The sequence below is a fragment of the Girardinichthys multiradiatus genome, chromosome 20 (genome assembly GCF_021462225.1).
Source record: "Girardinichthys multiradiatus isolate DD_20200921_A chromosome 20, DD_fGirMul_XY1, whole genome shotgun sequence".
NCBI lineage: Eukaryota > Metazoa > Chordata > Actinopteri > Cyprinodontiformes > Goodeidae > Girardinichthys > Girardinichthys multiradiatus.
Window position 1 is genome coordinate 9,959,578 of NC_061812.1, and position 11,923 is coordinate 9,971,500.

Sequence of the window (11,923 nt, forward strand, 5' to 3'; positions counted from 1 at the left end):
AATCTTGGTGAAATATTCCGTGCAACGATGAGAGAAAAGGTGGAATGTTTGGGAAGGTTTGTGGAGAGTTACAGAATTGCCATTAAGCACCTTTAAACTAGAAAAATTACAGGATATTGACAGCTAAAGATGGTGGAGGTGTTGTGCTGGTCTTGGGTTGCTCTGCTGCTTTTTTAGGTCCTTGCAGGAAATAATCGGAGCATGAGTTCCGCTCTGTACCAAAACAACACTGAACCAAAATGTCTGGCATTCTGTTTTAACCTTAAGCTCAAGTATACTTATATTCAGATTTATGCAGCAGGAAGAAGGTCTGAAGCACACCAACAGGTCCACCTATGAATCTGAAAAATTAATATAGGGTTTGGTGAAGCCTAGTCAAAGTCTGGAACTAAATTTGATTGAGACACAGTGGCATGACCTAAAACATGCTGTTCATACTCAATGTGGACCTGGTTGGTCTGGATAGCTTTTTTTCCCTCAATAAATGTAAACATCCCAGAATTTTGTAGTTACTCATGTTACCTTTGTCTGATGTTACTTTTTGTTTGATGATCTAAAATATTTAAGTGTGACAAAATAAGCTAAACCAGAAGAAATCTGTAAGGGGACAAATACTTTTTCAAAGCACTTTATGGTAGCAAGTTTAGGTGAACAGCTATTTTCTTGTAGCCATTTCTTTACTCAAAAATATTAACACACACCCAAATAGAATGTTCTCTTCTCTTTGCCATTTTGAAGAGTGGTATATTTATCTCCCAGGAAAAAGGAAGTCAGAGAAACCAGCTTAAAGATCCTCAATACTCTGATCAACTTAACAAAGTAAAATATAAATGACAAAAATATTTTAGTTACATTTACTTAAGAGCAATTTTAAGATCAAGGTTAACAAGTCTGACAAGAGGTTAATCTGCAGGCAGGCAGAGAAGCTACAAAATATTGGAGCATTAACAAACGTAAATACACACAAAAAAAGTAAATACACACAAGCTGGAGGTTCAGTTTGAGTAATTTGGAAAAAAATTATTTAACATGCTAAAAACAAAACCAATCCCCCTTAATGTACACTGCTGCAACCACATTTAAATGAGGTTGTATTAGAGTAAAGGTAGACAAGAAGCCATACTTGACTTGAACCTTTCACCTTAGCTTTTTTTTATGATAAAAGCCAGCTTTGATTGTGAAACATTACAGATTTCAAGCCATTGAAAATTTTACCACCTGGGCTGTCATCTAAAAACTTTCTATTTGCAAATATCAATTAACTTCTGTTTCTTCTGTCAGCAAAAACAAAAACAGAGTTCCGGCGGGCGACCAGGAGGTCGTCCCCAGCGGGCACAGAGTTCCGGCGGGCAACCAGGAGGTCGTCCCCAGTGGGCACAGAGTTCCGGCGGGCGACCAGGAGGTCGTCCCAAGCAGACACAGAGTTCCGGCAGGCAGCCAGGCCTGCACCAAAGACGTGGAGGCCGACTGAGCAGAGTAGAGGACCTCCCAGACGCTCTGTGGAACTCCAGAGGCGTGGAGCCTGGCGCACCCTCAAAGGCAGAAGCTGAGGCGTCATCCGGACGCTCAGTGGCATGAGCAGAGACTGAGGCAGAGCCTGGCGAACCCTCAGTGGCATGAGCAGAGCCTGGCGAACCCTCAGTGGCGTGAGCAAAGCCTGGCGAACCCTCAGTGGCGTGAGCAGAGCCTGGCGAACCCTCAGTGGCGTGAGCAGAGCCTGGCGAACCCTCAGTGGCGTGAGCAGAGCCTGGCGAACCCTCAGTGGCGTGAGCAGAGCCTGGCGAACCCTCAGTGGCGTGAGCAGAGCCTGGCGAACCCTCAGTGGCGTGAGCAGAGCCTGGCGAACCCTCAGTGGCGTGAGCAGAGCCTGGCGAACCCTCAGTGGCGTGAGCTGAGGCGTCGGCCGGACCCTCAGTGGCGTGAGCTGAGGCGTCGGCCGGACCCTCAGTGGCGTGAGCAGAGCCTGGCGAACCCTCAGTGGCGTGAGCAGAGCCTGGCGAACCCTCAGTGGCGTGAGCAGAGCCTGGCGAACCCTCAGTGGCGTGAGCTGAGGCGTCGGCCGGACCCTCAGTGGCGTGAGCTGAGGCGTCGGCCGGACCCTCAGTGGCGTGAGCAGAGGCGTCGGCCGGACCCTCAGTGGCGTGAGCAGAGGCGTCGGCCGGACCCTCAGTGGCGTGAGCTGAGGCGTCGGCCGGACCCTCAGAGGCGTGAGCGGAGGCGTCGGCCGGACTCTCAGTGACGTGAGCAGAGGCTGAAGCAGAGCCTGGCGAACCCTCATCTCTGGGTTCAAAGGCCAGAACGAGGACAAAACGTTCCTTAAATCCCTCAGGAACAGGGTCCAGCGGCGCTTCCTCCTCAAACCCCTCGTCGCAGGGTTCAGAAGCCAGAATGATGACTAGTTGCTCCTTGAACCCTTCCGGACCAGGGTCCGGCGGCGCTTCCTCCTCGAACCCCTCGTCGCAGGGTTCTGAAGCCAGAACAAGGACCAGTTCCTTACTGAACCCCTGCAGGCTAGGAACAGGAGCCGAGGCGTCGCAGACACCCTCAGTGACGTGAGCTGAGGCGTCGCCGGGGCCCCCGATGACTTGAGCCGGGGCGTCCCTTTTACGACTTCCTCTGCGACGTGTGTCTGGCCTGGAGTCAGGCTGTGGTGGTGTGTCTGGCCTGGAGTCAGGCTGTGGTGGTGTGTCAGGCTGAGGCTGTGGTGGTGTGTCAGGCTGAGGCTGTGGTGGTGTGTCAGGCTGTAAACCTGGCTGTGGATCTGGCGTGGGCTGCTCTGCAGCAGCTTCCTGGAGACCTGAAGTGGGCTGCTCTGCAGCAGCTTCCTGGAGACCTGAAGTGGGCTGCTCTGCAGCAGCTTCCTGGAGACCCGAAGTGGGCTGCTCTGCAGCAGCAGCAGCTCCCTGGAGTCCTGGCGTGGAAGGAGGTGGACGGCAGTAAAACTGCCTTACTGTAGCCTCATAATCCCTCTCCATGTGTTTGATTCTGTCCATCAACTCAGGAGAGGAATACATGAGGCTGGTCTTCCTGAAGCTCTTTATCTGTCGTGCGTAGAACCTCAAACGCTGCTCCAGCTCGTTAGGTGTTGCCTCAGAACACCGGGCTGGAGCGAGCGCAGACGGCATGGGCGGAGGTGCAGCGAGCCTGGGAGACAGTGCTGTGGCAGACGAAGATGCGGGCTTACTTGCCGCAGCGCTCACGTAGGCTGGCTGGGAAACCACTTCCTCCCCAGCTGAACCACAGGAAGGTGCTCCACGCCGGCGTTTCTTGTGGCGAGAGGACGGCGAGGGCTTCACTGCCGGACCAGAGTGCACAGCCAGGGGAGCAAGCGGAGAAAGGCGACGAAGGGGACCTGTCCCTGGAACTGGAATCGCCAACCTGGATCCATCATAAGCCGACTGCGGCACTGACAGCCCCGCAGAACGGCGCAACGACTTCTCTGCCTCCCGAGACAGAAAGGTAAAGAGGTCCACCGCATCGTGGCCAGACCCAGGACCAGAAGGTGCGAGTTCCATCTCCTCCAGGAGAAGTGGAGAGGGCACAACTTCCAGGTTGGTCGGCAGATTCCTCATAGCCTCCTCCTTCTGCCGTTCAACCCAGCGATCCAAGATATCTGCCTTGTGCGTGTCCGCGGGGTTCGTGGTTGGCGGAAACATTCTGTTACGGCTTGAGCAATGGACGAACCCAGAATGCAGACTAGCAGGCAGCATGATGTTAAATGGAAAAATATTTTATAACAAAAAAACTCACTCACAGGAGGTGACGGCAAAAACAGACATGGGCAGGCTTGGCAAGACAGGCTTCGTGTGAACAGCAGGACATGAGCATGAAAATGAAAAATGTTTCCGCGCCGACTAACTGAACAAGGTGTGTTTAAATGGAGCATGATACAGGTGGAACACAAAACTGATTAACATGGTGCAGGTGAACCGAATAAACTTAATTGACAGAACAAATCGTGACTGGAGCAAAACATGGCTTGAACAGAACGCAAATCCAAGGAAACAAACTAATAGAAACATAACTAGAAAAACATGAAACGAAAGCATAACCAGATCCAAAAACTTAACTTGACTGCACATGAACTAGAAGACAAAATCTAAAGCATGACTAGGAAAATAATAAACAGAGACATGATTAAAGACTGGAGCAGTGAAAAACATAAGGAAAAAACCAGAAACCAAAAACCAAACAACCCCAAATCATAACACATACACCTGCTTCAACAAACCCACTGTCATCTGGACAAAGCCAGCAGCACTGTGAGGATCATGTTCTTTGATTTCTCCAGTGCATTTAATACAATCCAACTTGATTTTCTTTGTCAGAAACTCCAGAAGACTCAGGTGGAGGCCTCAACCATCTCCTGGATGAAAGACTACCTGACAAACAGACCACAGTTTGTGAGACTGAAGGGTTGTGTGTCTAACCAGGTAGTCAGCAGCACAGGAGCACCACAGGGGACTGTACTCTCACCATTCCTTTTCACTCTGTACACCTCAGACTTCCAGTACAAGACAGACTCCTTTCATCTGCAGAAATACTCAGATGATTCTGCAGTCGTGGGGTGGATCAGAGATGGACAAGAAGCTGAGTACAGGAAGGTGGTGGACCGCTTTGTGGCATGGTGTGGAAACAATCATCTCATTTTGAACGTGACTAAAACAAAGGAGATGATTGTAGATTTTAAGAGAAACAGGAATAAGTCAAAAACTATTTCTATCATGGGAGAAGAAGTGGAGGTGGTGGAGGAGTATAAAAACCTCGGTGTTCACCTGGACAACAGACTAGAGTGGAGATGCAACTGTGAAGACATCTACAAGAAGGGACAGAGCAGACTGTACTTCTTGAGGAAGCTTAGGTCCTTTGCTGTTTGCAGCAAGATGCTGCATATCTTCTATAAGTCTGTTGTGGAAAGTGTGATCTCTTCTGCCATCATCTGCTGGGGAAGCAGCATCAGAGCCAGGGACTTAAAAAAGCTCAACAAGCTGATAAAGAAGGCTGGCTCTGCTCTGGGGACTCCTCTGGAACCTCTGGAGATCATTGTGGAAAGACGGATTCTTCATAAAATGAAGAACATTATGGAGAACCCTGAGCATCCTCTTCATGAGACTGTCCTACAACAACAGAGTGTCTTCAGTCAGAGGCTTCTTCAGATCTGCTGTAAGACGGAGCGCTACAGGAGATCCTTCCTACCCACAGCCGTCAGCATCTACAACGGCTCTTTGAGGAAACCTTCATAATATGAGCTATAACAACATTTAATTTCCCTTTGGGATTAATAAAGTATTTTTGAATTGAATTGAATTGAATCTGAGAATATTCTAGAATTGCGCCGCTCAAGGTGGCAGCAGGTTGGAGTAGCTCTGTTACTTTTGATTCTGATTTATTCTTTTTTGGGAACTATTCCTCTTGTGGTAGATACAGTTGATTTTTTTTGGATGACTGTCCACTCCAGTGTCGGATGCTGTGCAGCTTGGAGGATTTTTCTTAATACTTTCTATTTTTGGACATTTGTCATGATGCATTGCCATGTCAACGGGGTTGTTTCTTACAACCGGGAGCAGCTGATTAATATCTCAAAAGCTCAAATAATACTTCAGCTACAACCCCAAATCCCTGATGAGTTGAAAAGGAGACGCAATGGATGCAGAGCAGGAGCTAAGAGAAGAGAGAGAGGGAGGAAGTTCAAGCCATCTCTTCGGTCGATTTTGATGGGCAATGTGAGATCGTTGGGAAACAAGTTGGATGAACTCCAAGCCCTACAAAGGACCCAGCCAGAGTACCGGGCATGCAGTATCATGTGTTTTACTGAGACATAGCTGCAGGATCATATCCCCGACTCCAGCGTCTCTCTGCCGGGCTTTTTAACCATACGAGCAGACAGAGATTTAAAGAGGAGCGGCAAATGTAAAGGAGGTGGACTGGCAGTACTTGTGAACAACAGATGGTGTAATTCAGGACATGTTACTGTGAAGAGTCATCTCTGCAGTCCAGATATTGAACTGTTGGCAGTAAGTTTTCGTCCATATTATTTACCCAGAGAGTTCACCAGTGTTATTTTGGCAACAGTTTACATTCCACCTTCCGCTGTTGCTGACACTGAATGTGATGCCATCAGCTCAGTTGTTGCTAAGCTACAGACACAAAACCCCAATGCTTTTGTGGCAATTTCTGGTGATTTTAACCATGCTTCACTCTCTGCTACACTTCCAACGTTTCAACAATTTGTCAGCTGCTCTACCAGAGAAAACAAAACATTGGATTTGTTTTATGCAAATGTCAAGGACTCATACATCTCTACAGCAAGACCTCCTCTAGGCAAATCAGACCACAATCTTGTTTTTCTCTGCTCAAAATATAAGCCCCTTGTTCAGAGACAACCTGTAATAAAGAGGACTGTGAGAAAATGGTCACAGGAAGCTGAAGAAGCTCTGCAAGGTTGCTTTGAGGCTACAGACTGGGACGCACTGTGCCAGCCACATGGAGAGGACATCAATGCCATGACTGAGTGTGTAACCTGTCAGGTTTAACCAACCTAACAATATTTATAACAACACAAAAAGAAAAGAGAGACAAAGTATTAGTTCCTTTTACTCCCTTTGCGAGGGGAGACGGTCAAGATTTGCTCAGTTACAGATCTCGCACCGCTCTGAAGCCTATCCGACCGCTTCCTCTTTTTATTGTCTTTCGGGGGTCCCTAGTTTACAAAAACATTGTTCTCTAAAGGATGGGGGGAAACAACAACTGCATCGTAAACAGGTCATAAACAGCTTTATACATTAACAACACATTTCCCACAGTCTCCTACAACTGGTAGGGTCAGTTGTGACTTTTGTTGAGTGTAATCAGCCTTCATCTTTATGACCTCCTCAACTGGACAGCTTCCTTCTATGCTAGTTCAGCACCATTTATGATCTTTGCCTGCAGACAAACTCACACATCCTTTCTCACACATACATCATGAAAGGTTATATAATCAAATAGTTAAGTTAAAGAATAGGAGAAAATATAAGATAAATCTATATTCAATTATTCCAACATAACCGACTATATAAACTTCTGTGTGGATAACATCATCCCCACCAGAACCGTGAGATGCTTCCCCAATAACAAACCTTGGATCACCAGTGACCTGAAGGACCTGCTTAACAAGAAAAAAAGAGCCTTCAGAGAGGGAGACAGAGAATTATTGAGGATTATACAGAAGCAACTTAAAGTCAAGATAAGAGACAGAAAGGAGGTGTACAAGAAGAAGCTGGAGAGCAAGCTCCAGCAAAACAATATCAGAGATGTGTGGACAGGGATGAAGAAGATCACAGGCTTCAAGCAGAAGGATGATCAGACCGATGGAGGTCTGGACAGAGCCAATGAACTGAACACATTCTTCAATAGGTTCAGTTCAGAAACCAGCCTCGCATCCTCCTCTCCTGCTCACAGCCAAACAGACATTCCATCTTCCTTTGACCCACAGGACCCACAGCTGTCCAGTAACATCTCACTTTTTTTTATCTTCCACCTCAGCCCTAGACCCTTCTGCTTCTACATGTTTGCCTTCAACCATATCAGAAGATGCTGATGCTTCCTTTGCTTCCCCCTTCCACCTGTGTGTCTCAAGAAGTCAGGTGAAGAGACAACTGGAGAGACTGAATAGGAATAAGGCTGCAGGTCCAGATCATGTCAGCCCTAGAGTCCTGAAGGCCTGTGCAGAGCAGCTCTGTGGGTTTCTGCAGCACCTCTTCAACCTTAGCCTGGCCCAGAAGAAGGTTCCGGTGTTGTGGAAGACCTCCTGTCTTGTTCCGGTACCAAAGAAAACTCACCCATCAGTCCTCAATGACTATAGACCTGTTGCCCTGACATCTCACATCATAAAGGTCCTAGAGAGACTCCTGTTGGCCCACCTGAGTAAGCAAACAGTAAACCATCAGGACCCCCTTCAGTTTGCTCATCGCTGTGGAGTTGGAGTTGAAGATGCCATCATACACCTGCTTCAACAAACCCACTGTCATCTGGACAAAGCCAGCAGCACTGTGAGGATCATGTTCTTTGATTTCTCCAGTGCATTTAATACAATCCAACCTGATTTGCTTTGTCAGAAACTCCAGAAGACTCAGGTGGAGGCCTCAACAATCTCCTGGATCAAAGACTGCCTGACAAACAGACCACAGTTTGTGAGACTGAAGGGTTGTGAGTCTAACCAGGTAGTCAGCAGCACAGAAGCACCACAGGGGACTGTACTCTCACCATTCCTTTTCACTCTGTATACCTCAGACTTCCAGTACAAGACAGACTCCTGTCATCTGCAGAAATACTCGGATGATTCTGCAGTCATGGGGTGGATCAGAGATGGACAAGAAGCTGAGTACAGGAAGGTGGTGGACCGCTTTGTGGCATGGTGTGGAAACAATCATCTCATTTTGAACGTGACTAAAACAAAGGAGATGATTGTAGATTTTAAGAGAAACAGGAATAAGTCAAAAACTATTTCTATCATGGGAGAAGAAGTGGAGGTGGTGGAGGAGTATAAATACCTCGGTGTTCACCTGGACAACAGACTAGAGTGGATATGCAACTGTGAAGCCATCTACAAGAAGGGACAGAGCAGACTGCACTTCTTGAGGAAGCTTAGGTCCTTTGCTGTTTGCAGCAAGATGCTGCATATCTTCTATAAGTCTGTTGTGGAGAGTGTGATCTCTTCTGCCATCGTCTGCTGGGGAAGCAGCATCAGAACCAGGGACTTAAAAAAGCTCAACAAGCTGATAAAGAAGGCTGGCTCTGTTCTGGGGACTCCTCTGGAACCTCTGGAGATCATTGTGGAAAGTAGGATTCTTCATAAAATGAAGAAAATTATGGAGAACCCTGAGCATCCTCTTCATGAGACTGTCCTACAACAACAGAGTGTCTTCAGTCAGAGGCTTCTTCAGATCTGCTGTAAGACGGAGCGCTACAGGAGATCCTTCCTGCCCACAGCCATCAGCATCTACAACGGCTCTTTGAGGAAACCTTCCTAATATGAGCTATAACAACATTTAATTTCCCTTTGGGATTAATAAAGTATTTTTGAATTGAATTGAATTGAGACATACTTAACTTCACTCAGGAGCTTCTGCTGCCACTTCAAGTTGTGCTGCCAATTTCACCACCGCTTTGGTGCTTTCATCGACATCTGTTACATGTTAAAACAAGAGGCTGTTATTTAACTCTTATATCATGCCTCTGCTTTTCCCAAAAGCATGCTTGCAAACTTTCAAGTTTCCCATCTATTATTGATCACTTTTAAGGGTGGAAGCAATTTGCAAAAAATACTTGTGCAGCAGACAAAAAAGGTGCAAATCATATTTTGAAATCCGGGTCCCTCCCTGTGAATTTTAAACATCTTTCAAGGTTGCACAGAGGCCTGCTAGGTTAATAAGATTCAGGAGAGGCCCTGGCAAATGTAAGTATTTGAATATGTTTGATCCTATCCTGACAGAGCGATTACAGACAAGACAGCAAGACTTCAAGGTGGAACAAAGCAGTACACAAGATCCTTGGCTTAGCTTCCACATCTCCCTCTGCTTTTATTATGCAGCACATAGGAATCTACCCACCTCTTTGATAAGATATGTTTAGGGTCGATTTTTCTGCAACTGTTAACATGGACTGTAGTCTGATTATTGATTTAAGAGAATGGGAAAGGGAGGAAATTCGTCATAGGGTAGGGGATATTTTGAAATATCTTCAGTATCTGAATGTTAGTTTCCTCATTTACCATTTTAAATCCCCAACCCAGAAGGCTGAAAAGAGTCAGTGTATATGTTTTCGTATATAGCTCCTAAACAGTTCTATGAACTTGATAACCTTAAAAAACAGGGAAACCTATTGGTTGGGTGGGGGGTATAAGTGTCTTTTATAGGAAACAGGCTGCAGTGACAGCCTCCAAAAACCCACCTAGAGGTTTTCTTCTTCATCATCCTATCTTGGGCAGAAAACTGGGCCCCCCACAGGAGCGGTTTCAGAATTACCCAGATTACTTCTGTCACATTTAAAAGTAGCAGTTGGAGCTTTCATAATATCTCAGAGGTATCACAGTGCACATGTTCTTCTTAAATTGTTTCTCAGGGCTGTTTTTTAATGAAACTGTGAGAGGTTTCTTCAAGGTAATCTTTGTATTTTATGAAAGATTTCATGAGAATTCCAGACATTTGCCATGAAGCTTTGAACGAGATGGAAGGAGATTTTAGGAGAAACGAAAGCATCACTTTGTATTGAATGATGTCTTGATGCGGCTAGATCCTCTTTACTACCATAAACTGTTGAGAAACTGATCATCTTTTTATTTCAGCTCAGTGGACCACTTTAGCTTTGCTGCTGAAAAAGCTGATTGTTAGTGAGGTCAGCTGGAACTCATTCACATTAAGGATTCGGTTTCACTTAGGGGGCATTCACGCTGCTGGTCCGGTCCAAAAGATTTACACCTTCAGTTGGCCCAGTTGTGTGCCAGCACCTCTTCACTACTCCACGTAGCCCCACAAGACAGTTCAAACATTTTTATCTCCGGATTCATACTCTTAATTTCTGTTTCCTCTACTTCTTCCTAATCCCTCTACTCAAATGCGCAGCTTTTGCTTTTGGTACGCTGACCCGGCATGCGAACCACTCCAGGGTCCGAATAAACCCTGCTGAGACCTGCAGTTGTAGCCCTGCAAGGGTACACTTCTCTGGTCTATTTCAAAGTCTAGGGTGGACCGCTGTGATTAGCTCCAGAAGGCTCCGGCACGTTAAAAACCGCGCCAAAGGTTTGGTGTGAAACACTGATATTGTGCCTTGCACCTTTTCAAAAATAAGTAACAAAAAAAAACGTCTGGAGATCCATTAAAGATTTTTTTCTCTCATTTGCTGTTTTTTTCAGAGCTGTTTGTCAGTTTGGGGTATGTTGCCTTAAAAGTTTAAGACTGTTTAATGGAGGGATGCACAATATATCGGCGTTAACATCGGTATTGGCCAATTTTTGTAATTTTCTTACATAATGGTATCGGTTCCCTTAAGTAAACCTGGGACGATATTAAGTTTCAATGTTTATTTCCACCATGTTGCTGTTTGTGTATGTGTTTGGGGAGGGGAGAGGGTTGGCCATGTCATATCTGGTCATGTGACAGAGATAGGGATGCAGCGCAGGATTGTTGGCTGTTTAAGTGAAGCAGTGTCAGTTGTGTGGTCATTTATTCACGTTGTAAAAAAGGAAGAGAAGTATAAATAATATTGGTAAACATCGGTTATTGGCCATAACAGGATATTGATATCGGCCCAAATTTTTCATATCGGTTCATCCCTAGTTTGAAACTAACAGAAGAGCCACAATTTGTCCACTCCTAATGTGGCTGCAACAACAGAGAATAACACTCTCGGTTCTTGCGGTGATAAAGAACAGATCTTTATGCCCCGCGGTGGACATGGGCTCACCATAATGCCTGGCTGCAGAAAAATTAACCATCCCTGATGAAGTTTGGTTTCTGCTGAGGAATGTGGCATCACCAGCATGAAACCTTGAACAGTGCTGCTGTGAGAAATATTTTCCTGCCAAGGTTTGGGTCCTATAAAACCACTGAGTCACCTTTGAATGCTGAACATCTATTATAATCATAGATTCCAAACTTCTAATGGCTACTACCAGTCAGATGTTGACACAAAAGATTTTAAATATAGCTTACATGAAGATGATAATAAATAAACTGCCTCTTGAACTGCACCCAGATATTTATAGGATCAGGGAGTTATTATCTTTTTTTTCCTTTATGGTTTAATTTTTAGTAGCTAGCTGAACTCAGTAAGGCTTCCTCTTCATAGTGAGATAAAGAAAAGACTTTAAGGTGACATCTAGGCATGTGATTATCTTTTGTTTCCAAAACACAAGGAAGCTATCCAGCGTAAATCACAGAAACAG